Genomic DNA, 25370 nt, shown 5'->3' on the forward strand with positions numbered 1-25370 from the left:
TTTTTGCAGCATCTCAGAGTTTCAAAAATGTTTATAAATATTGATCCAGTAGTTCCATTCTTAGGTCCCTATTCTCAACAAAGATGGGTATTCAGTGTTCATTCCTGAATGACTTAAAACTTCCAGAAAGTCTGGAAACATTCTAAAAGCCACCAATAGATGAGCAGATAAGTAAATAATTAGAATATTCTTCAACCACTAAATTTTTTTTTAATTTAGCGATGGTAAAAAAATACTCAATTTATAAATATTCAGTGAGATAAACAGGATTCAACATTGTTTGTACAGGTGGTGTTAATTTAATTTTGTAACAAATCTTTATGTATAGAAAACAAAAAGGAAATAAAACAAAATGTTAATAATGGGTATGTGTGGAGGGGGAAAATATAGGTGCTTTTAATTTAAAAAATTATTTTCTGTCGTCTCCAAAACCCTGTATTTTTGTAAAATATAAATGTAAAAATTATAAAATGGGCATATATTACTTTTATACTGAGAAGAAAAGATAAAACTTGAAGAGGATTTAGAATACCACTTGTGTGATAAAAATGTCAAATATGTATCCAGATGGATTTATAACAGGATTCCATAGTCATTTCTTTCTTGACATCTCTGAAGATATGCAAGATTTGGAAAAACAACCACTAACCGTCAGCAAATCTCTCAGGACAATAGAAATAATCACATAAAGAATCATACTATATATAAAACTTATATTTGACAGTCCATAGCTTAAGTTTATCTCTAAACAACGTATGGCCTTTTTCTATTTTATTCCTCTAGCTCAGGGAAGCAGAAATTCAATTACTGTGAGGGCACTTAAATAATTTTATTTCTTATTATACTTAATAGAAAAACCTATTGCCAAATGTTTTAATGATGACACTTCGAATTTGGGATGCAATTTTATAGCCTGCTGGTTCCCAATCAAAAGTGTTATAATTTCTAAAGACAAGCTTGTAAGAGTGCATTACTTGTGCGTATAATACTTATCAAATCATCTGTGACTAATAAAACTTGAGAAATAAGGGGAGGAAAGGGTATTCAGCCTTTTGGTAACATGCTTGTCTTACACTTGCCAAAGTCCTCTTAGGCAATACTCTGCTTGCTCAGAGGGCCATGTGTTTAACTGTAAAATTCTGTCAGTATCATAGGATTCAAAAGACATCAATCATTTCTGTCAACAAGGAAAGAGTGAAGGCAGTGTGACTCTTCTATCATTAGGAAAAGATGTGCTCAAGAGGGAAAAACGTAGTCCAGGGAGAGCTGAGCAACTATAGGTTACAGGAAAACAGAGTTCCAGACTACAGTATAATTTCACTTCTCCTACCCTACTTTGGACTGGAATATTATATTTTTCACTTCATGTAGTTACACGTGTGCAGTAAGACATTATGTAACTCAGCCAGTCTCGGCCGCGCAGTATCCACTAAGTGCTTTAAAGAAGCCATCATTATTAACAGTTTTGGGGTATGTGGAGGCAATAGCTTCCTTTGGCTTTGGCAGAAAGCAACACTATGTAATGAGGTTAGGGTGGCATATATTCAAAGCTATATTCCAAAATGGCTGCTAGTCAAGCCACATGACAACTGGTTGTTTTTTTTTCTTAAGACTTTGTTCTAAGTGGACATCAAAATCGCTTTATTTGGACAGTTCCGTGGGTGGCATGGGAAATTTTCCATGTTTTACTCCTGGTTTATTATTTTATACTAAGATTTCTGAATCATACCCAGCTTGAGTTTCAGACATCAAGACACAAATTCTAGTCTCCTACGTTCTTGACTGGGTGACCTTAGGCTGGTTACGTCACTTTTCTGAGTCTCAGTTTCCAGTTTCCTTTGCTTGTAAATTAGTGATAACACCTACCGCCAGGGATTTGGAAGAAACCTTATGGATGACATCAGCGAAGCTCCTACTTCTTAATTGCGTCACCTCAGGCAAGTTACTACACTTTTTGGCTTTTCTCCCCTACTTGTAAAATAGACCAATTCTGGCTACCAGCTGCGATAGACGAGGATAAGATAATCTAGGCAAAGCTCCTACAACAGTGTCTGGGCCCTTGGCGGCTCAAGAGTACCTGAAAATAATAATAAAAATGCTAGTGAACGTTCCCTAGGTTAACGCAGTTGAGTTCTGAAACTCTGGGAGAAGAGAGAATCAGAAATGGGGACCAGGAGAGAGGCCCAGCGGCCTGAGACCTCCTGCCCAGCGATGGCGGCCCGCTTGCGCCGCGACGCATCCTGACCGACACCGCCTCGCCCCACCCCTGCCGGGCCAGCGCGAATCCCGGCGCCGAGTTCCGGGAGACGGCGCGGTCCTCACTCAGGCCCTCCTTCCTTCCTTCCTCCCCAGCCTCCAGTGGTGCCAGCTGCGCCCTCGCCCCAAGAATCCGCCGCCACCGCGCAGGTTCCCGCGGCCGGCCGCCCTCGCCCCACAGGTAGGAGCCGCGCCGCGGCTGGGGCGCGCAGAGCTCCCGCGGGAGGCGGTTTCCGCTGCGCTCGCGCTCCGTCCCTCCTCCCGCCAGCCTCGGGCAGCTGGCCGCTCCCCGCCCAGCTTGGACGGAACCTTGGCAGTGGCGTCGGCGGCGGGCGCCAGCTTCGTGCGGCCTCGCGGGAGCGGCCTCCCTGGCAGCCTCCGGGGTCCTCCTGTGCACGCCTTCGTCCCGGGTTCCTGCAGAGTCGACGCTGACAACTTCGGCGCTCACTCTTGCCGGGGCGGGCGGCTGTGTGGCGCGCAGAGCCGCGCTGGCTCCGGGCCGAAGTTGGGGGCGTCCTCTGCAGGATGTACCCATCTCCCTCGCCGCGGGGGCCCCCAGTACAGTGTTTCCGGTGACCCCAGGTCATCTCGCGCGCCCGAGGGTTCGCGTGCGCTATGGGATGACCGGGATGGTGGGCGCGATGGGACCAGCATCCCGGACCAACCAGGAAGTGCTGCGTTCCGAGGCTTGGAGCCCAGCCCGCCAGATGAACGGTCCCGGGCGTGTGGCCACACAGCTGCCCGCTGCGGGGCCCACGAAGTGATGACGCCGGAGTCGGGCAGGGCAAGGTGGGGGGCAAGGAGCTGGGCGTGTGTGAAGGGACTTGTTTTTCTCGCTCCAGCTCCAGGTATGTGGGACTTAGGTCTCAGATCCAAGAGCGTGGTGCTCCAAGCCTTGAATAGGATTTTGTTAAGCCCTTCAGAACTACCCTTGTAGAATCAGTCCAGAGCTACCGCCACGCCTATATTTGCTCCCTCTCCTAGTCTCCGATTATTGCCTTCTTTACTTCCTCTGTGAAGTACTAAACGCAAGTAGATTCTTACTGATCATAAGGGTTTCTGCATTTGATTATCGCTAGGTTTTTCCCCAGAATGAGGAGTTCCCTTAACTTTATCTGCCAGGCCTGCCTGTTACAGTTTAGATCGCCCTTTGAGTGCTTTCTCAGGGCTTTGGGGAGACCAGGTGTCCAGAGTCCTCTGTGCTGTGTTAAATGGCCAGTTAATGGTGGTGCAGTGAAAGTGTAAAGAATGGAAAGAATCTACGGCTTGAACTATTAACAGGCTCCACAATTACACACTGCCTATTTGAATAAGAATTTCTTAAATTCTTATTAAATTTTTAATAGTATTAAATGTTTTGTGATAACATACATACAAGTGAATTGTACACAGGCTTTTAGCTTGAGTTTGTACACAGCCTTTAAATGTTGTTTGAGGATCTTTTCACTAATTGTCTGAGCTCCCAGCCTGTCTTCTCAGGATCTAGTGTAACTCACAATCCATATAAAAAGTGTGAGTATTTATGGCTTTGAGGAAAGTGTGTCTTCACCATGTTTGTTCCTGATGTCAGAATATTTGTGAACCATGGCGAGAAGTGCTGCCTAACACTCATTTAGGCTTGTTGATGCACTTTCAACTAGGTCGTGGGGGGACCCTGCTCCTTAGAAGTTGTCTGATTACTAAATATGTGTTTCTTAATTGAAAATCATTTGTTATAAATTTCATTTACCTTTAAGTCTTACAGGGTTGTTGTTTTTTTTTGTTTTTTTTTCTTTTTTGCGGTATGGGGGCCTCTCACTGTTGTGGCCTCTCCCTTTGCGGAGCACAGGCTCCAGACGCGCAGGCTCAGCGGCCATGGCTCACGGGCCCAGCCGCTCCGCTACATGTGGGATCTTCCCGGACCGGGGCACGAACCCATTTTCCCCTGCATCGCCAGGCGGACTCTCAACCACTGCGCCACCAGGGAAGCCCTTACAGGGTATTTTAGTTATTTTATTTCACTTTATTTTTATTGTGCTAAGATACACATAACATAAAATTTGTCATTTTAACTTTTCTTTTAAAATAAATTTATTTATTTATTCTTGGTTGCCTTGGGTCTTCATTGCTGCTCATGGGCCCTCTCAGTTGTGGAGAGTGGGGTCCACTCTTCGCTGCGGTGGCTTCTTCTGTTGCGGAGCACGGGCTCTAGACACATGGGCTCAACAGTTGTGGCTCGCGGGCACCAGAGCGCAGTCTCAGCAGTTGTGACGCAGGGGCCCAGCTGCTCCACGACTTGTGGGATCTTCCCAGACCAGGGCTCAAACCCGTGTCCACTGCATTGGCAGGCGGATTCCTAACCACTGTGCCACCAGGGAAGTCCTCATTTTAACTATTTTTTGGTATAATGTTTAGTGTCATTAAGTACTTTCATATTATTGTGTTACCATTGCCACTATCCCTCCACAAAACTCTTTTCATTTTTTTTAGGGTTTTAATAACATTTTAATGATAATGATTGTAATTCAAGCTTTAGTTTTCTCACTAAGCAAAGTTTGAGTTCCTTCTCATAGCTTTAGAGAAATTCACTTTTAAAGAAGAAAATTGAAAAGCTGTAGCCAGACTGTGTTTAGTAAATCTTACCTCCATCAGGAAAGGTCTAATACATTACTCTATGAGGATAAACTCGTGAGCTATTTAAATTTGTGTGTAAAGGTACTGTGAGGTTTAACTATTAAGTGGGAGAAACAGGTAAGGGAGTTTTTTGATTTTGTTTTGATTTTGGTTTTTTTGGGCCACACCGGGCAGCTTGTGGGATCTTAGTTTCCAGACCAGGGGTTGAACCTGCACCCTGGGCAGTGAGAGCTCTGAGTCTTAACCACTGGACCACCAGGGAATTCCCTGGAGTTATTGTTGATAGTTTCCTCTCCTTAATCTTTAACAGAAAAATGAAATACTTTTGTCTCCTTAGCAGTGCAGTAGCATGTTTCTAAATTATGCTTGAGCTCAGGTTGTGGCAACCTTTTAGTAACTAGAAGGAGTTTGCTTTTTTTTTAATGTTCTTTTTTTTATATAAATTTATTTATTTATTTAATTTTGGCTGCATTGGGTCTTCGTTGCTGCGCTTGGGCTTTCTCTAGTTGTGGCGAGTGGGGGCTACTCTTTGTTGAGGTGCTAGGGCTTCTCATTGCTGTGGCTTCTCTTGTTTTGGAGCTCGGGCTCTAAGCGTGCTTGCTTCAGTAGTTGTGGCATGCAGGCTCAGTAGTTGTGGCTCACGGACTCAGTAGTTGTGACTCGTGGGCTCTAGAGCGCAGGCTCAGTAGATGTGGCGCATGGGCTTAGTTGCTCTGCGGCATGTGGGATCTTCCCCGACCAGGGATCAAACCTGTGTCCCCTGCATTGGCAGGCAGATTCTTAACCACCGCGCCACCAGGGAAGTTCTCTAAAAGGAGTTTTGATCAAACTAGCTGCTAGGTGTAGCAGTTTCTTTTCCACTGTAGGTGTTTTTAAAGATTGATGCCAGAGGACCCAGCCCATAAGATATGGCCCTTTAAACTCTTAGTTTGAGTCATTGTGTCCGCGAGAGAAGCTGTAGCTGTGCGAGGCCTGGTTTTATGTTTATAATCCTTTAAGTCTTAGCACCACAAAATAAAATGTATTCTCCCACCAGGATATGGGTAAATGTTTTTGCAGGGTTAAAATGAGAAACTTGTAACCTAAATTTCCCATAAGCCTGTGACATTTCTGATTAGAAAAGGAGTGGTACAAATCATATCTCATGCTGCAGTGGAAATGCTTTCCAATGTGTTAGTTTCCCTAAATGCACACAGTGCAGTGTAAAATCTGGATCTCAGATGTTTTAGTGCTGGGTTATTAAACAACAGTATATGGATATGTAAGTGTTTCATACTGTCTCAGTTATTTTTTTCCTTTGTGTTGTGAAAGTTGCTTAATTTTTGAATTTATTGAACAAATATTCTGGGACAGAATAACATGATTTGCTTATTTAATCAACACTTAAAGGTGCTTACTGTGCGCTAAGTACTATTCTAAGCGATTTACAAACATGAATACATTTTATTCTCAAAACAACCCTGTGAAGTAGGTAATAGTCCTACCATCCCCATTTTATAGATGAGATAATTTGAGGCACAGCGAGATTATACAGCTAGCCCATGGCAGACCTGGGATTCCATCCCAGGCATCCTGAACCCAGGGTTTTGGCACTGCTGTCTCATCAGAAAAATATAACCCGAGATTCCACCCTCCTAACAGATGAACTTTTTTCATACTGTTATATTCCTATCTTGTCCTTGTCCTCAGGGATAAATAATTTGACATAATTGCAATCAAAGTGCAACTCAGAGAATCAATTCAATGCCCTTGTTTTTCAGTAGAGGAAATTAAAGTGGAGTGTGGTTATGTCCAGCTCTGTGAGCACTGGGGGAGGGTCCTGGAGACTTTCTACTGGTCTCCTTGCCTCTTGATTGTAAGGAGTTTGGGACAGGGATCCTGAGAGGACCTGGGGAGGCCAAGGTGTGTATTTTGGTGGGGGGCAGTATTTGCCAGTCGTGGGGAAACTCTTCAACATTTTAATAATCATTATGACCATTCCAGAGGCAATCTGCTAAATAAAGTCCTGGGTTATGTTCCGGGCAGATGGAGCAGAAGCTTGTGGGTGACTGTGGGTCCTGGAAAGTCTTGCTGCTCAGGGCTTCAGAACCCCAGATTCTTTCCCCAGCTGCTGGTGATGCCTACCTATGACCTCAGGCTCCCCTCTGGATGAGAGGAATATTTTATCCTGTACTCAATCATTTTTTGAGCTTTTTGGATCTAGAGTCGGGAACCTTTTGAAAGCCTCTGACGCACAAAAGAAAATGAGCCAAGAGCAACATGGAAATAAAAATAACTTTGGTTGTGGCTCTTTTGATGAGAGAGGGAGAGACTTCTAAGGGCATAAACTGCCAAACTTTATATTAAGGACAGGAAAATCAAAGTTCAATATTCAACAGTGATTTTTTTCAAAGTCGTCTTTTGCAGAGAGTAAGTTACATTTGGATGAAGGGGAATAAGGAATAAACATGGACAAGGGAAGGTGGTGGAGAGGGAGAGAGGAACCAGCACAGGGGAAGACAGGGTGCTGAAACCTTCGTCAGCTCTTTACACAAGCCCGGGCTTCCGTGTGGTTCCTCTTAACAGTGCCCTTTGAAATGTCAAATGTAGTTGAGAATTATCTTTTCTTTGGTTTATCTTGAAGTGATTATTTATTATTTTTTATTGAGGTTACATAGATTTATAACGTTATGTAAGTTTCATGTGTACAACAGTATATTTCTACTTCTGTATACACTACAGCCACCAACATTTTGTTTCCATCTGTCTCCATAGAGTTGACCCCCTTTACCCATTTCACCCTCCCCCACCAAAGCCTGGCCCTTCCCCTCTGGCAACCACTGCTCTGTTCTCTGTATCTACGTGTTTGGTTTGCTTTGGTAGGTTTGTTCTTTTTTTTGCTCTTTTGTTTGTTTTTTTTTTAATATTCCACAAATGAGTGAAATCATATAGTATTTGTTTTTCTCTGACTTATTTCACTTAGCATAATACCCTCAAGGTCCATTTATATTGTGCAAATGGCGAGATTTCATCTTTTTTATGGCTGAGTTATATTCCATTGTATATACCACATCTTTTTTATCCATTCATTCATTGATGGGCACTTTGGTTGTTTTCATATCTTGGCTATTATAAATAATGCTGCAATGAACATAGGGTGCATATACCTTTTTAAATTAGTGTTTTGTATTCTTTGGATAAATACCCATAAATGGGATAGCTGGATCATATGGTAGTTAGTTCTAGTCTTAATTTTTTGAGGAACCTCCACACTGTTTTCCAAAGTGGCTGCACCAATTTACAGTCCCACCAAAAGTACACTGAGGGTTCCCTTTTCTCCACATCTTCACCAACACTTGTTATTGCTTGCCTTTTTGATAATAGCCATTCTAACAGGCATGAGGTGATATCTCATTGTGGTTTTGATTTGGATTTCCCTAATAATTAGTGATGTTGAACATCTTTTCATGTGCCTGTTGGCCATCTGTATGTCTTCTTGGAAAAATCTCCTCTGCTCATTTTTAAACTGGGTCATTTGTTTTTTTGTTGTTGAATTATATGTGTTCTTTATATATTTCGAATTATTAACCCCTTATTGAATGTATGATTTGCAAATATCTTCTCCCACTTAGTAGGTTGTCTTTTCGTTTTGTTGATGGCTTCCTTTGCTGTTCAGAAGCTTTTTGGTTTGATGTAGTCTCACTTGTTTATTTTTGCTTTTGTTTCCCTTGCTTGAGGAGACATATCCCAAAAGATATTGCTAATAAGACCATTGTCAAAGAGCATACTGTCTGGGCTTCCCTGGTGGTGCAGTGGTTGAGAGTCTGCCTGCCGATGCAGGGGACACGGGTTCGTGCCCTGGTCTGGGAGGATCCCACATGCCGCGGAGCGGCTGGTCCCGTGAGCCATGGCCGCTGGGCCTGCTCATCCGGAGCAGAGGCCACAACAGGGAGAGGCCCGCGTACCACAAAAAAAAAGAAAAAAAAAGAGCATACTGCCTATGTTTTTTTTCTAGGAGTTTTACAGTTTCAGGTCTTACATTCAGGTCTTTATCTTGAAGTGATCTTACTTTTGCTTAAAACTATTGCTAATTAACAAAGCATGTGGACAGGGAGATACCAGGGAACTTTTAGCCCCTGCTTAGGATCTTCATACCAACCTAGTTTGTTTTTGTTTACACTAGTTTTATATGAATGAATTTTACATATAGCATAATATTAGAATCACTGGGTTTGAAATTATTTTATCACCCATCTTCCTTGTGAGAGGTCACAGACTGTGTTTTTGCCACTGTCCATTGTAGTGTTCAGTAAGTGTGAGCAGAATCAAAGGGTGCATTTAAAGGATAAAGCAAGATGGTGTGATTCATTATTCAAAATATGTAAATATTTCCCAAAAAGAAGGTTTTCATAGTGAATGTTTTACTTATTTATTTGTTCTGCTGTGCCATTTAACTATTTTTAGAAATAAATTTATAGATGTGGAGTGGACAGTCTGTGGCATTTTGAATTAGCAGCTGTACTCATTTTATTGTCCTTTTCCTGCAGTGTTTTCTACCTAAATTCTGATGAAAGAGTCCTTTGAAGTAAGGATATTGGGGAGGTAGCAGTGGCCTGAGATGCAGGTTCCAGAATCCTATTGTCCTAAGGAAAAAAAAAAATCACCTGATAGGATATTGTAGATGCTAAATATTTCAAAGCTAGGAACACAGAGCAAAGATTTTTAACCCTAACCCTCACCTCACCGCAGTCCCAACCCCAAGCTGCCAGTGTCTTGGCTGGAAATGCAGGGTGATGAGACAGTGACAAAGCGAAGCGGGTCTTGTAAAGCAAGTAAGGTAAATAACAGTAAGACACAGTTGAGCCGCACACGTTCCTCACTAGGAGGAATAATGACCACAGGCCTTGTCCTAGGAGCCAGAGAGCTAGGATTCAGATCCTGAGGACTCTAGCACCATGTAGCCTGAGCCAAGTAACTTAAAAATCCCCTATACCGGGCTTCCCTGGTGGCGCAGTGGTTGAGAGTCCGCCTGCCGATGCAGGGGACACGGGTTCGTGCCCCGGTCCGGGAAGATCCCACATGCCGCGGAGCGGCTGGGCCCGTGAGCCATGGCCGCTGAGCCTGCGCGTCCGGAGCCTGTGCTCCACGACGGGAGAGGCCGCAACAGTGAGAGGCCCGCGTACCGCATAAAAAAAAAAAAAAAAAAAAAAAATCCCTTATACCTATCTGTAGAATTGGGATAAAAATAGTACCTATCTCATAGGATTATTGTGAGGACCACAGGAAACGATGCCTGTAAAGCATTTGGCGTAGAGTCTAGAACATAGAAATGACACAGTAAATTTTAGGTTCCCCTCTTTCACATCGCCCTCCCTGCTCCACCCCAAATCCAGCAGGAGTGACATCCATAAATAACCAAGCAAACTGGAATCACTGCTGGAGGAGACATGGAGGTGGGGCCCTATGGGAATGTGGACGAGGGAGAAATTAATTTTGCCCGGGAGGAGTTCTTGAGTGAGAATGACATTCCGTGAGACCCCAGTGATGAGAAGCAGTAGGAAGACTTCTGGCAGCAGAGCTGGTTACAACTAGGGAGAATGGACTGTATGCCGTTGACAGTCATACTTTTTGGGTATGTGTTTTGAAATTAGGTAGAAAATTTGATTTTTCTTAATTTATAAGCATAGGATGGCATTTAGTAGAAGCAGGATTCATTGCTCTTTACCAAGGAGCGCCTGTATAGAGGTGTGTTTTTTTTTTTTTTTTTTTTTTTTGCGGTACGCGGACCTCTCACTGTAGTGGCCTCTCCCGTTGTGGAGCACAGGCTCCGGTCGCGCAGGCTCAGCGGCCATGGCTCACAGGACCAGCCGCTCCGCGGCATGTGGGATCTTCCCAGACCGGGGCACGAACCCGCGTCTTCTGCATCGGCAGGCGGACTCTCAACCACTGCGCCACCAGGGAAGCCCTAGAGGTGTATTTTAAAAATGTATTTAGAATTAAGAATAGAGTGCACTCTCAAGGTGAGAGTGAACTAGCACGTGCTGTGTTGGAAAAATATCCCTCCCATCACGTTCTTTAGCTTTACATTAGATTGGAGGAGGGCATCGTTGGCACCACCAGCTTTATTAGGGTGTGGGTAACACGTATCTGCACCATCATGGATGGACGTGTAGACTGTGTGTCAATAACCTAGACCAGCACTTTTCACACTTGAAGAAAAACATTGTCGTTACTGTTCCCCGCCCTGCCCCCAAGAACTGCTTTTCTGAATGAGCTCTTGTATGAAATCCCAGTATGTAAAACACCCCAAGCACAGGCATTCTTGATGAGTCCTAGATGGGGCCAGTGAGCCAGCTGCTTCCTCCCATCCCCCTCCCCACCCACCTCCTGGCACCAGCTGCCCCTCAGCAGCTGGAACCGTGGGGCTCCTAGGAGCAGATGTGAAGACTGTACATTGATTGTAGGGAAGAGAAGACTAAGACCTGAAGAGGGAAAGGAAGGGAAAGGCAGTGGACTGTTTTTTTAAAAGCTTTTGCCAGTGGTACGCAGGAACTGGCTCATGCTGAGAGCTGGTTTTAAATTCTCAGGAATTTCATGAGCCAATGTTAAACATGACATTATGAAACATCATATAGCCTAAGTTTAGATTTTAAACTTACACTGAATACATTATATTGAAAACAAAGGTAATGTCTCCTGAATTTGGAGATGTGGCTGGAGGGAAAGGAATACACCTAGTTACACAATGTTCTTAACTGTATTTTCCTATTAGCTGGTACAGTTTTGGTTTCATATATATATATTTTTATTTCAACTGCATTCACTTTATTTTTTTTCTTCCCAACCTGTAGAAGATTTTTTTCTTTTCCTTATTTAATTGCATTAAATATGACATCTATAATGGCATTGAAGATAAGTGGTAATAGCTGTCAATCTTGTTTCATTCCTATTCCTAGGAGAATACTCTCAAATTCTCCATAAATGATATCAGCTATACATTTTTTTTTTTTTTTTTTTTTGCGGTACGCGGGCCTCTCACTGTTGTGGCCTCTCCCGTTGCAGAGCACAGGCTCCGGACACGCAGGCCCAGCGGCCATGGCTCACGGGCCCAGCCGCTCCGCGGCATGTGGGATCTTCCAGGACTGGGGCACGAACCAGTGTCCCCTGCATCGGCAGGCGGACTCTCAACCACTGCGCCACCAGGGAAGCCCAAAGCTATACATTTTTTAGATAATCTTTATTAGACTATAAAATTTTACTTCCCTTTTTCTTTTTAAATAATTTTTAAAATTATTAATGGACACTGAGTTATACCAGATGCTTTTACTGCACTTCAGTCCTTGATTCTGTTCGTTTGTAGAGATAGGATTCTTCAGACTCAACTTTCCCCTCCAGGACAAGCTTGCCCTCTCCTCACTCCCAATCACAGTCATTCTAAGATCTGGCTAAACAGAATCACCTGGGAACTTATTTAACTTCAGATTCCCAGGTCTGTCACATTCCTACTAAATTGGGATTCTTGGGCTGGGGGAGACTCAGTGCAGTATATAGTGAGTTCCCTTTGGGTTTTGACGATCCTCCCGTGCACCTGCTTGGGCTTTGTGGGCGCTCGCTGCCCAGCCCTGGGGCCTCATGTGCCCTGTATAGTATCAAGTCATTTGGGCTGCTGGGCCCTGGCCACATTGCACAGGAGTCTTGATTTTTATGTTTGGCCTCAAATTCTCTTCCTGTGAAACAGCTTTCAGAGGCTGCCTCTTTGCCCCATGCACGTGTTTCTCAGATGAGGGCCTGATTCCCCGCACTCAGTGCTTTTGGGGCCTAGCTTCCCAGCTAAGGACACAGCTCTGCGTGGTGCTTGGAGACTAGCCGGGCCGTTGGCTGTGCTGGGTTTATTTCCACGTTGGCCTCAGATTTCACCTTTCTGAACTACCGTTGCCCATCTCTGGGGATTGTCAGGAGGTTTTTGTTTCTGGAACACACCAACCTGGTTCCATTTTAGGGCCTTTGCATTGTGCTGTTCCCTCTGCTAGGAACACCCTTCTCCCAAGTCTTTGCATGGCTTGCATCTCTTTGACATTTGGGTCAGTGACAAAAAGTTCACATATTACCTGTCTGGCAAGTCTTTCCCGACCATAAAATCTGCCTCCCCGATCCGTCCGTATTACCTCGCCCACAGCCTCATCATCCTAGCATTTTACCGTGGGTGATTTTCACCCCAGCACTTATCACTATGAATTTTTCTTCATGTCTTGTTTTCTTAAATATTGAGTTTCCTACATAAGAACATAAGCTCCATGAGAGCTAGGATTTGCCTGGCATGTAGTGTGTGCTCACTAATTACTTGTAAAATGAATGCCTCTCCAAACTGCTACATAAGTATGTGATGTTAGTGTGAACCCTGGGTTCCCAACTGATTCATCTGTTTTCGCAATAGTTCTTTCCTGACTCCACAGATGTTACTTTCATGACAGAGATTCATTGCTGAGATATTACTGCCGTTTGGAACAATGGCCACTCTCAACTGATGGGGAACAAAGTCTTTTGCTCTCTGTGTGAATGTTAACTTTCATTTGCAGAGAGAGCGTAAGGGCTTGATTCAGCTGTACCCATTTGTCCTGTGGGTGATTAATCTGTGATAAAATGGATCAGTTAAACATGAAAGTAGTATAAAATAAACCTGATCGATTTTCGGAATCTCCTGTTTCCCTCCTTTTTTGAGTTCTACCGGAGGTGGTGTTTGGGTGGGGTTATGGGGGTGAGGGGGAGTGTGCATCACTCTGTAAGACTCCAGGAGGCCAGAAGGGCATATTGGAGAGGTTTGTCCTATCTGATCTCACAGGGAACAGACTTGACGAATGGGGAAGTAATTTTTGCAGATCTGTGGCCAAGAAAGGCCAGTAGGGCTGGCAGTGAAAGCCATCACCTTGGGTTTGCAATGGTGCTGCTCCTGCTGGTGCTGGTGAGTTTGTCAGCAGAGTGTTTTGTCAACAGAGCGCTCAGCATGCGCTTGTGTGGCTAAGACGTGGTTCCCACATAGAGCTTGTGGTCTAATACAGTCAGTTGAAGTCACGCAGCTCAATGCTGCTAGGCTGCCCGAAATGGGCTGGTGTTTTGTAATGGTAACTTGTCCCAGTTTTTCATGATAGTGATTTCAAACTGCTCTGGGTTTCAGAGAGGCAAGCTAGGATTAGAGCAGCGGGTGGGGTCAGAGATATATATATTTTAAAGATTTTTCAAAAAATATTTATTTATTTATTTGGCTGCACCGGGTCTCAGTTGTGGCACTTGAGATCTCCAGTTGCAGCATGAGGGATCTTTTAGTTGCGGTATGCATGCGGGCTCTAGTTCCCTGAGTAGGGATCGAACCCGGACCGGCTGCATTGGGAGTGTGGAGTCTTAACCACTGGACCACCAGGGAAGTCCCTATAGGGTCAGAGATGTAGACAGCAGGGCTCTGGAGCTTCTCTGAACTCTACTGTTAATAAAAGCATCTCATTAAAAAAACATGATTTTGTATATTTACCTTTTTAAAAATAAACTTTTTGTTTAAGGTTTATAGAAAAGTTGCAAAGATGGTATACAGTGTAAACTATGGTTTCCTATCTTACTAACAACTTACACTGGGATGGCACATTTGTTATAAAGAACCAATACTAATGCATTATTATTAAAGTCCATACTTTATTCAGATTTCCTCAGTTTTCTCTAATGTCCTTTTTCTGTTCCAGGATCCCATCCAGGATACCATGTTACATTTAGTTATCATGTCTCCTTAGGCTCCTCTGGGCTATGACACTTGCTCAGATTTTCCATGTTTTTGATGAACTTGACCATTTAAAGCGGTACTGGTTAGGTACCCCATAGGTATCATGTAGAATGTCCATCAATTAGAATTTTCATGATGTTTTTCTCATGAATAGACTGGGGTTATGAGTTTTGAGAGGAAGACCACAGAGGTGGTCTCATCACATGTCAAGAGTACACACCAATAACATGACTTATCACTAGTGATGTTGACTTTGATCACCTGCCTGAGGGAGTGTTTGGAAGGTTCCTCCACTGTGAAGTTACTCTTTCCCCCCCTCCCAATACTGTACTCTTTGGAAGGAGGTCACTCCGCACAGCCCACGCTATTGAGATGGCGAGTTATACTCCACTTCTTCGGTAGGGACAAGCAGCTGCATAAATGATTTGGAATTCTTCCGCATGACAGATTTGTCTTTTCATCCCCACTTGTTTATTTATTCAATTATTTGTATATATCAGTATGGACTGGTGGATATTTATCTTAAACTGTGGGTTATAACCCAGTACCATGTTATTTACTTATATTTGGCTTTTTAAAGATTGTATTCAAACAAAAACATTCTGCTGTTTTAAAATGTTAAAAAAATATTGTTCATATATATATAGTTATATATATAATGTTATGATATGTAATAATTATTTATATAAAAATAAATATACATATATTTATCTTTCCCTCTAGTTTTCCTTTAAATGTCCTATTTATGCATTTATTTATTTGGGACAATGAAAAGCAAGTTACCACTTAGGATTTAATCATTTTGTTTCCATTATTTTTTGCAGGAGTGAAATTAAGATACAAATATTTATGTTTTTTGGGGAGTGGTAGAGGTCAAGGGCATTTCTTTCCCCCATTGTGTACTGAGTTTGCACTCAGTTCTTTGAATTATTGCTGAGATCACCTATATGGCGATTTACACTCATCTGTCTTCCTAAAACGCCTTAGGAAGTATAATAACGTACAGGAATTTAGGAATAATTTTTGTCCTTTTTGTCTTCAGATTTTTCTTAAATAGAAACTTTGAAAATGCTACTCAAGGTACTATTCTTCTCACTGCTGGAAAAATGGTAGATTTGTTACAGGAATCCCCCCATCAGTCTTCTACGCCTTCTGTTTTCTACAACCAATCTCCTATGTGCAGTTTTTTTCTCTAGTAAAGCATATAATTTAATAAACTGTATGTAAACTTGTATCTCACCTTTTATTTTTTGGAATTTTTGAATTTTATTTTATTTTTTTATACAGCACATTCTTATTAGTTATCCATTCTATACATATTAGTGTATACATGTCAATCCCAATCTCCCAATTCATCCCACCACCACCACCCCGCTGCCACTTTCCTCACCTTGGTGTCCATACGTTTGTTCTCTACATCTATGTCTCAATTTCTGCCCTGCAAACCGGTTCCTCTTTACCATTTTTCTAGGTTCCACATATATGTGTTAATATATGATATTTGTTTTTCTCTTTTTGACTTACTTCACTCTGTATGACAGTCTCTAGATTCATCCACATCTCTACAACTGACCCAATTTTGTTCCTTTTTATGGCTGAGTAATATTCCATTGTATGTATGTACCACATCTTCTTTATCCATTCGTCTGTCAATGGGCATTTAGGTTGCTTCCACGTCCTGGCTATTGTAAGTAGTGCTGCAATGAACTTTGGGGTGCATGTGTCTTTTTTTTTTTTTTTTTGCAGTACGTGGGCCTCTCACTGTTGTGGCCTCTCCTGTTGCGGAGCACAGGCTCCAGACACGCAGGCCCAGTGGCCATGGCTCACAGGCCTAGCTGCTCTGTGGCATGTGGGATCTTCCTGGACCGGGGCACGAACCCGCGTCCCCTGCATCGGCAGGCGGACTCTCAACTACTGTGCCACCAGGGAAGCCCTGTTTGTTTTTTTAATATTGAGCTGCATGAGCTGTTTATATATTTTGGAGATTAATCTTTTGTCCGTCGATTTGTTTGCAAATATTTTCTCCCATTCTGAGGGTTATCTTTTCATCTTGTTTGTAGTTTCTTTTGCTTTGCAAAAAAACTTTTCAGTTTCATTAGGTCCCATTTGTTTATTTTTGTTTTTATTTCCATTACTCTAGGAGGTGGATCAAAAAAGATCTTGCTGTGATTTATGCCAAAGAGTGTTCTTCCTATGTTTTCCTCTAAGAGTTTTATAGTGTCCGGTCTTACATTTAGGTCTCGAATCCATTTTGAGTTTATTTTTGTATATGGTGTTAGGGAGTGTTCTCACTTCATTCTTTTACATGTAGCTGTCCAGTTTTCCCAGCACTACTTATTGAAGAGACTCTTTTCTCCATTGTATATCCTTGCCTCCTTTGTCATGGATTAGTTGACCATTGGTGCGTGGGTTTATCTCTGGGCATTCTATCCTGTTCCATTGATCTATATTTCTTTTTTTGTGCCAGTACCATATTGTCTTGATTACTGTAGCTTTGTAGTATAGTCTGAAGTCAGGGAGTCCGATTCCTCTAGCTCCGTTTTTTTCCCTCAAGACTGCTTTGGTTATTTGGGGTCTTTTGTGTCTCCATACAAATTTTAAGATTTTTTGTTCTAGTTCCTTAAAAAATGCCATTAGTGATATTTGATAGGGATTGCATTGAATCTGTAGATTGCTTTGGGTAGTATAGTCATTTTCACAATATTGATTCTTCCAATCCAAGAACATGTTATATCACTCCGTCTGTTGGTATCATCTTTAATTTCTTTCATCAGTGTCTTATAGTTTTCTGCATGCAGGTCTTTTGTCTCCCTAGGTAGGTTTATTCCTGGGTATTTTATTCTTTTTGTTGCAATGGTAAATGGGAGTGTTTCCTTAATTTCTCTTTCAGATTTTTCATCATTAGTGTATAGGAATGCAAGAGATTTCTGTGCATTAATTTTGTATCCTGCAACTTTACCAAATTCATTGATTAGCTCTAGTAGTTTTCTGGTGGCATCTTTAAGATTCTCTATGTATAGTATCATGTCATCTGCAAACAGTGACACTTTTACTTCCTCTTTTCCAATTTGGATTACTTTTATTTCTTTTTCTTCTCTGATTGCCATGATTAGGACTTCCAAACTATGTTGAATAATAGTGCTGAGAGTGGACATCCTTGTCTTGTTCCTGATCTCAGAGGAAATGCTTTCAGTTTTTCACCATTGAGAATGATGTTGGCTGTGGGTTTGTCGTATATGGCCTTCATTATGTTGAGGTAGTTTCCCTCTATGCCCACTTTCTGGAGATTTTTTATCATAAATGGGTGTTGAATTTTGTTGAAAGCTTTCTCCGCATCTATTGAGATGATCATATGGTTTTTCTTCTTCAATTTGTTAATATGGTGTATCACATTGATTGATTTGCATATATTGAAGAATCCTTGCATCCCTGGGATAAATCCCACTTGATCATGGTATATGATCCTTTTAATGTGTTGTTGGATTCTGTTTGCTAGTATTTTGTTTTGCATTTTTTCATTTTTTCATCAGTGATATTGGTCGGTAATTTTCTTTTTTTGTATCTTTGTCTGGTTTTGGTGTCAGCGTGGTGGTGGCCTCATAGAATGAATTGGGGAGTGTTTCTTCCTCTGCAATTTTTTGGAAGAGTTTGAGAAGGATAGGTGTTAGCTCTTCTCTAAATGTTTGATAGAATTCACCTGTGAAGCCATCTGGTCCTGGACTTTTGTTTGTTGGAAGATTTTTAGTCACAGTTTCAATTTCGTTACTTGTGATTGGTCTGTTCATATTTTTATTTCTTCCTGGCTCAGTCTTGGAAGGTCATACCTTTCTAAGAATTTGTCCATTTCTTCCAGGTTGTCCATTTTATTGGCATAGAGTTGCTTGTAGTAGTCTCTTAGGATGCTTTGTATTTCTGTGGAGTCTGTTGTAACTTCTTTTTTTCATTTCTAATATTATTGATTTGAGTCCCCTCCCTCATTTTCTTGATGAGTATGACTAATGGTTTATCAATTTTGTATATCTTCTCGAAGAACCAACTTTTAGTTTTATTGATCTTTGCTATTGTTTTCTTTGTTTCTATTTCATTTATTTCTGCTCTGATCTTTATGATTTCTTTCCTGCTACTAACTTTGGGTTTTGTTTGTTCTTCTTTCTCTAGTTCCTTTAGGTGTAAGGTTAGATTGTTTATTTGAGATGTTTGTTGTTTCTTGAGGTAGGAGTGTATCACTATAAACTTCCCTCTTGGAACTGTTTTTGCTGCATCCCATAGGTTTTGGATCGTCGTGTTTTCATTGTCATTTGTGTCTAGGTATTTTTTGATTTCCTCTTTGATTTCTTCAGTGACCTCTTGGTTATTTAGTAACGTATTGTTTAGCCCCTGTGTGTTTGCGTTTTTTACGTTTTTTTCCCCTGTAATTCATTTCTAATCTCATAGCATTGTGGTCAGAAAAGACATTTGATATGATTTCAATTTTCTTACATTTACTGAGGCTTGATTTGTGACCCAAGATGTGATCTATCCTGGAGAATGTTCTGTGTGCACTTGAGAAGAAAGTGTAATCTGCTGTTTTTGGATGGAATGTCCTATAAATATCAATTAAATCTATCCGGTCTGTTGTGTCATTTAAAGCTTGTGTTTCCTTATTAATTTTCTGTTTGGATGATCTGTCCATTGGTGTAAGTGAGGTCTTAAAGTTCCCCACTATTATTGTGTTACTGTCGATTTCCTCTTTTAATAGCTGTTAGCATTTGCCTTATGTATTGAGGTGCTCCTGTGTCGGTTGCATAAATATTTACAATTGTTATATCTTCTTCTTGGATTGATCCCTTGATCATTATGTAGTGTCCTTCTTTGTCTCTTGTAATAGTCTTTATTTTAAAGTCTATTTTGTCTGATATGAGAATTGGTATTCCAACTTTCTTTTGATTTCTATTTGCGTGGAATATCTTTTTCCATCCCCTCACTTTCAGTCTGTATGTGTCCCTAGGTCTGAAGTGGGTCTCTTGCAGACAGCATATATATGGGTCTTGTTTTTGTATCCATTCAGTGAACCTGTGTCTTTTGGTTGGAGCATTTAATCCATTCACGTTTAATGTAATTATCAATATGTATTACCGGGACTTCCCTGGTGGCGCAGTGATTAGGACTCTGCGCTCCTAATGCAGGGGGCCCGGGTTCAATCCCTGGTCAGGGAACTAGATCCCACATGCATGCTGCAACTAAGAGTTCGCATGCCGCAACTAAGGAGCTGGTGAGCCGCAACTAAGGAGCTCTTGAGCCGCAACTGAAGGAGCCCACTTGCCACAACTAAGACCTGGTGCAACCAAATAAATATTAAAAAAAAATGTATTACCATTTTCTTAATTGTTTTGGGTTTGTTTTTGTAGGTCCTTTGCTTCTCTTGTGTTTCCTACTTAGAGAAGTTCCTTTAGCATTTGTTGTAGAGCTGGTTTGGTGGTGCTGAATTCTCTTAGCTTTTGCTTGTCTGTAAAGCTTTTGATTTCTCCATCAATTCTGAATGAGATCCTTGCCAGGTAGAGTAATCTTGGTTGTAGATTCTTCCCTTTCGTCACTTTAAATATGTGGTTTTCGACCATAATCTCTTCACATGTTTTCTCGGATCCTTTCTCTCTCTCTTCTCCTTCTGGGACCCCTATAAAGGGAATGTTGTTGCATTTAATGTTGTCCCAGAAGTCTTTTAGGCTGTCTTCATTTCTTTTCATTCCTTTTTCTTTATTCTGTTCCGTGGCAGTGAATTCCACCTTTCTGTCTTCCAGGTCACTTATCTGTTCTTCTGCCTCAGTTATTATGCTACTGATGCCTTCTAGTGTATTTTTTCATTTCAGTTATTGTATTGTTCATCTCTGTTTGTCTGTTCTATAATTCTTGTAGGTCTTTGTTAAACATTTCTTGCATCTTCTCGATCTTTGCCTCCATTCTTTTTCCGAGGTCCTGGATCATCTTTACTATCATTATTCTGAATTCTTTTTCTGGAAGGTTTCCTATCTCCACTTCACTTAGTTGTTTTTCTGGGGTTTTATCTTGTTCCTTCATCTAGTACATAGCGCTCTGCCTTTTCATCTTGTCTATATTCCTGTGAATGTGGTTTTCCTTCCACAGGCTGCAGAACTGTAGTTCTTCTTGCTTCTGCTGTCTGCCCTCTGGTGGATGAGGCTATCTAAGAGGCTTGTGCAAGCTTCCTGATGGGGGGCACTGGTGGTGGGTAGAGCTGGTTGTTGCTCTGGTGGGCAGAGCTCAGTAAAACTTTAATCTGCTTGCCTGCTGTTGGGTGGGGCTGGGTTCCCTCCCTATTGGTTGTTTGGCCTGAGGCGACCCAACCCTGGAGCCTACCCCAGCTGTTTTGTGAGGCTAATCGTAGACTCTGGGAGGGCTCACCTCAAGGAGTGCTTTCCAGAGCTTCTGCTGCCAGCTTCCTTGTCCTCCCGGTGAGACACAGCCAACCTCAACTCTGCAAGAGACCCTCCAACACTAGCAGGTAGGTCTGGTTCAGTCTCCTATGGGGTTACTGCTCCTTCTCCTGGGTCCCGATGCACACACTACTTTGTGTGTGCCCTCCAAGAGTGGAGCCTCTGTTTCCCCCAGTCCTGTCAAAGTCCTGCAATCAAATCCCACTAGCCTTCAAAGTCTGATTCTCTAGGAATTCCTGCTCCCGTTGCCGGACCCCCAGCTTGGGAAGCCTGACGTGGGGCTCAGAGCCTTCACTCCAGTGGGTGGACTTCTGTGGTATAAGTGTTCTCCAGTTTGTGAGTCACCCACCTAGCAGTTATGGGATTTCATTTTATTGTGATTGCACACCTTCTACCGTCTCATTGTGGCTTCTCCTTTGTCTTTTGGTGTGGGGTATCTTTTTTGGTGAGTTCCAGTGTCTTCCTGTCGATGATTGTCTAGCAGTTAGTTGTAATTCTGGTGCTCTCACAAGAGGGAGTATCACCTCTTTTTAAAGCACTTAAAAGTCTAATGTATAGCTGACCCCAACATGCTCATTGAACTGACTTAAAGTAGAGGAGAGAAAGATCCTAAAAATATTTCATTCCCTTTACTTCTCTTAGTGTTTTAGATTTTCTCTTGTATTTCATTAGTCAATTTTGTTCTAAAGTGCAGTGCTTTTCAGTGTTCTTGTTTCTGTGCCAGTTCATACACACAGAAATACTTTAGGGAGTGGTTTTAGTCACAGGGAAGTGCCTCTTTTTTTTTTTTTTTTTATTGAAGTTGTGGGTAGATAATTATACTTGGAGACCATTTGGGCCAGGAAGATGCTTCTGAGTCAGGTGTTTGCTGGTGGCTTAGTGTGTGGTGGATTCCCCAAGCAGCCCTACTGTTCTGATGCCCCACGGAGGACTCAGTACTCCTATAAGGAGTGTGAGACCCATCTCAGTGAAACTGCAGAAATGCATCTCAGAGGGTGGGGGGCTAGGAGGAGCTCCGGTTCTTTATGTCTCAGGGCAGAAAGAATTCAGCGAGAGGCAAAGTGATAGATAAGAAGTGATTTATTAGAACAAGCGGGCGGGCAAGGGAATGCCGAGGCCCAGATCTTAGTGGGCTACAGTTTTATAATCAAAGGAAAAGTGGGGAGGGGGAGAAGACCACCTTCTTCCTCTTTCTTGAGTAGACATCAGGCTTCTATCATCAGCTCCTTCTCCGCTTCGGGCAGGGGAGTTTTCTTGTCCCTACATGGTCAAACTGGGACCGTCATGGCACAATGGAAATGAGCCAAAAGGTGGTAACATATACTAAAATATGGTAAATCATTTCAGGTTTTAGTATAATATAATGTCACCTTTCCTTATATTTTTGTTTATAGTGCGTGCAGAGGAGCATGTCCTAGGAATCATTAACTTACTGACCTCACTGGGCAGGATATGGGTCTCTTTCCACCATTGTTTTATTGTTTTGGGGCATGTCTCATACTTCTGTTGCATGGTTTTGTTGCTAAGTAAGTCTGCTTGGTTTTGTGGTTAAGCAAACCTGCTTTCTTGAGTGATCATTAACTTACAGGGGTCTCCCATACTTATTTTTCTACTTACAATCCCCTAATGGGATTAACTATTTAATCACCTACTTTGTCCCTTTACTCTGTCTCTATCACCAGCATGACTGACTCCCTCAACCGCAAAGTAAACTCTAGCCTATGGGTCAGTTCCCAAGAAGATCAGGTAATATGCCTAGAGCTGGACATTGAGATCTGGCCAGATAGGTGTGAAGAATTTTCTGTTACAATCAAATAAAGGATGCAGTATTAATTTAGAACATGTTGAGAAGTCATTATTATACTGCATGGTAATTAAGCACAAGTTAAGCATAAAGGATAAGCACCTCACTTAATTGACTGTAATTAGAATTATTTTAACACAGCCAGAGCACACATTTCACTTTCATCCTTTCCCATCAAACCAGTGCCTGTGTTGACGGACATCTACTCCTGATACCATCCAGGATTTTTTTCTCAATTTATTTGTTGATTCACTGAGTCATAGACCTTTAATCTGATGACTTCTATACAGTAAAAGTTTTCTTACACCTTGATTTCCTTGGGCCACTGGCTCAGGAAGGCTATGAAATTTATCCATAACTTAAAATGACCATATGTTCCTTGAGCAGGAATGACTAGAAATGATGAATGTAATTTCTCTTCTTTGTTGTGGCTCACAGCCACTCTGGGTCTGGGGCAGGGAGGGAGGGGCATGGCTTCAGATAAGGCCTGGGCTTCTTTGCCTTTGGGGTCCTCTTCACCATAGCCCCCAGAGCTGATGCAGGGCAAGAGAGATAGCACAGCTCTGGGGCAGACAGGATGGTGACTCCCTCAGCTGGAAGTAGGTCCTGAATTGGTCTCTGGTCTCACCAGCCACCCTGGAGCCTCTTCTCCTCAGAGCGTAGGCCTGGAGGACATTGTTGCCCAAAATAGAGTATTGATTTTCTTCAAAGTGTAGATCCATTGCTTAATGCTGCAAAAAATGGCTTTAGAGTTATATTAGTAAAGGATGTTTAAGTGATCGTGATTCATTGAAAACACCCTCATCATTTAGTTCTGCATCACACCCCTCAGCATTTTAATCAGTTCACTTTGATCTCAATCCAACTCATTTTCCTACTATTGCTGATTGTCGACTGGAAAAAATACACAACCTAAAAGTTGAGCATTCTGTTTTATTTGGCGGCAAAACTGAGGACTTATGCCCCAAAGACAGCCTCTCAGCTAGCTCTGAGGGACTACTCTGAAGAGGTAAGGGACATCAAACGGAACATCAAAAGATTACTGTTAATTAAAGAAAACCAGACAGCTCAAGTTAATGAATTTAGCGCTTTTCTATGTATGGGAAGATGCAAAAGTCTGGGCTCATTGATATTATTCCTTTGATATACACCTTCACTATCTAGGGCCAGTATCCTGCTTTTCTCCATCCTGAATCCCCTCAGGGTGCACGGTTGGGGGCAGCTGCAGTCCCTGCTGGTTCGGTGGTTGCCACATCCTTTGTTTACTGATATGGCAGGCAGTATTTTTCATCCACATGATTATACAACAGTAGGACAATCTTACTACGCAAGCGTGGGTATTACCTGGATTCAGTGGCCTGAGTGCTTTTTCCTTCCCTTTAAAGTTTCTTTAGGTTTCACATTTTAAGAGTCAGTGATATTTATATTTATCTATTATTTCTCATTTTACAAATAAGTCATGAAAAAATGGAGAACGGGTTTTACTATTCTCACATGACAGCCATCACAAAACTCATAAGAAAGAACAGCACTTAAGGACTAATAAGCCTCTAAAAACTCCAAAGATTGAGAGAAAAGGAATGAAGTCTCCAAAATTTAGCCAACTTTAGTCAATAGGAGGCTCAAAATAAATGAGAAACTTAAAAACATTCACATCGGTACATGTCAGTTTTTTCATATTATTAGGATATTTGCATATGTTTTGGTCAAAAGCTGCTTACTTAAAAACTATGCATTCAAGAGGAAGATATCCACAATATAGTATAATGTGTTTTTAAAAAGACAAGCTTCTGAGTTTGCCTCTAAAAATCATTCTGTGTGCATAATTTACTTGTTAATAGTGAGTCTCGCGAGAAGTTTGAAGAACACGCATTCAGTGACTGCTTATTCTTAAGTTCCTGTAGGATTTCTCACTTCATGCAGACAGGGCGTCTCTAAATAAACCTTCTTGGCCAGATCAACTAATTCATCATTTTGAAGATGACAGATTGAAAATGACCTGATTTGTTTATTGTACAATCTGACATTATTAGGTAATGTAAGTGCATTTCCTATTCCATGTAGCTTTTTATGCACGGATTTAAGCAGTCTAAATTCCCTATCACAAACTGTGGACGTGCTGCAAAGAACTCTGGGCTGATATTTAGGATAACCTGAGTTCTGGTTTTGTCTCAGCTGCTAACTTGGTGTGACCCTGGGAAATTTATTTCGGGAAATTCCACTGGTACTCTTATCTGTTTCAGGCCAGGCCTCTGGAGCTGGGATGAATTAATCTTAATCCTCGCCACTGCCCTCGGGGGATTTACCGTCTAGTGCAGTGGTTTTCAGACTCCACTGTGCCTCAGAATCCCCTGGAGGGCTCATCAAAACAGAGTACTGGGCTTCACCCTAGAGTTTCTGATTCAGTAGGTTGACTGAGTGGAGAATTTGCGTTTCTAACAAGTTCCCAGATGCTGCTGATGCTGCTGGTTTGGGGCCCACGATTTGAGAACCACTGATCTGACGGTTTAGCTGACACATCTGT

General features: G+C 42.0%; 1 protein-coding gene across 1 annotated transcript in view; it reads left to right on the forward strand.

The window, feature by feature from the left end:
- Nucleotides 1-2068: 2068 nt before the first annotated feature.
- The window catches only part of PLD1 (phospholipase D1), a 200263-nt gene continuing 176961 nt past the window's right edge, over nucleotides 2069-25370 (forward strand). The window contains exon 1 of the mRNA XM_060011141.2: nucleotides 2069-2437. The gene's annotated coding sequence lies outside the window, so the exon portion shown is untranslated. The remainder of the gene's footprint in view (nucleotides 2438-25370) is intronic.

Source organism: Delphinus delphis, chromosome 4 (genome assembly GCF_949987515.2).
Source record: "Delphinus delphis chromosome 4, mDelDel1.2, whole genome shotgun sequence".
NCBI lineage: Eukaryota > Metazoa > Chordata > Mammalia > Artiodactyla > Delphinidae > Delphinus > Delphinus delphis.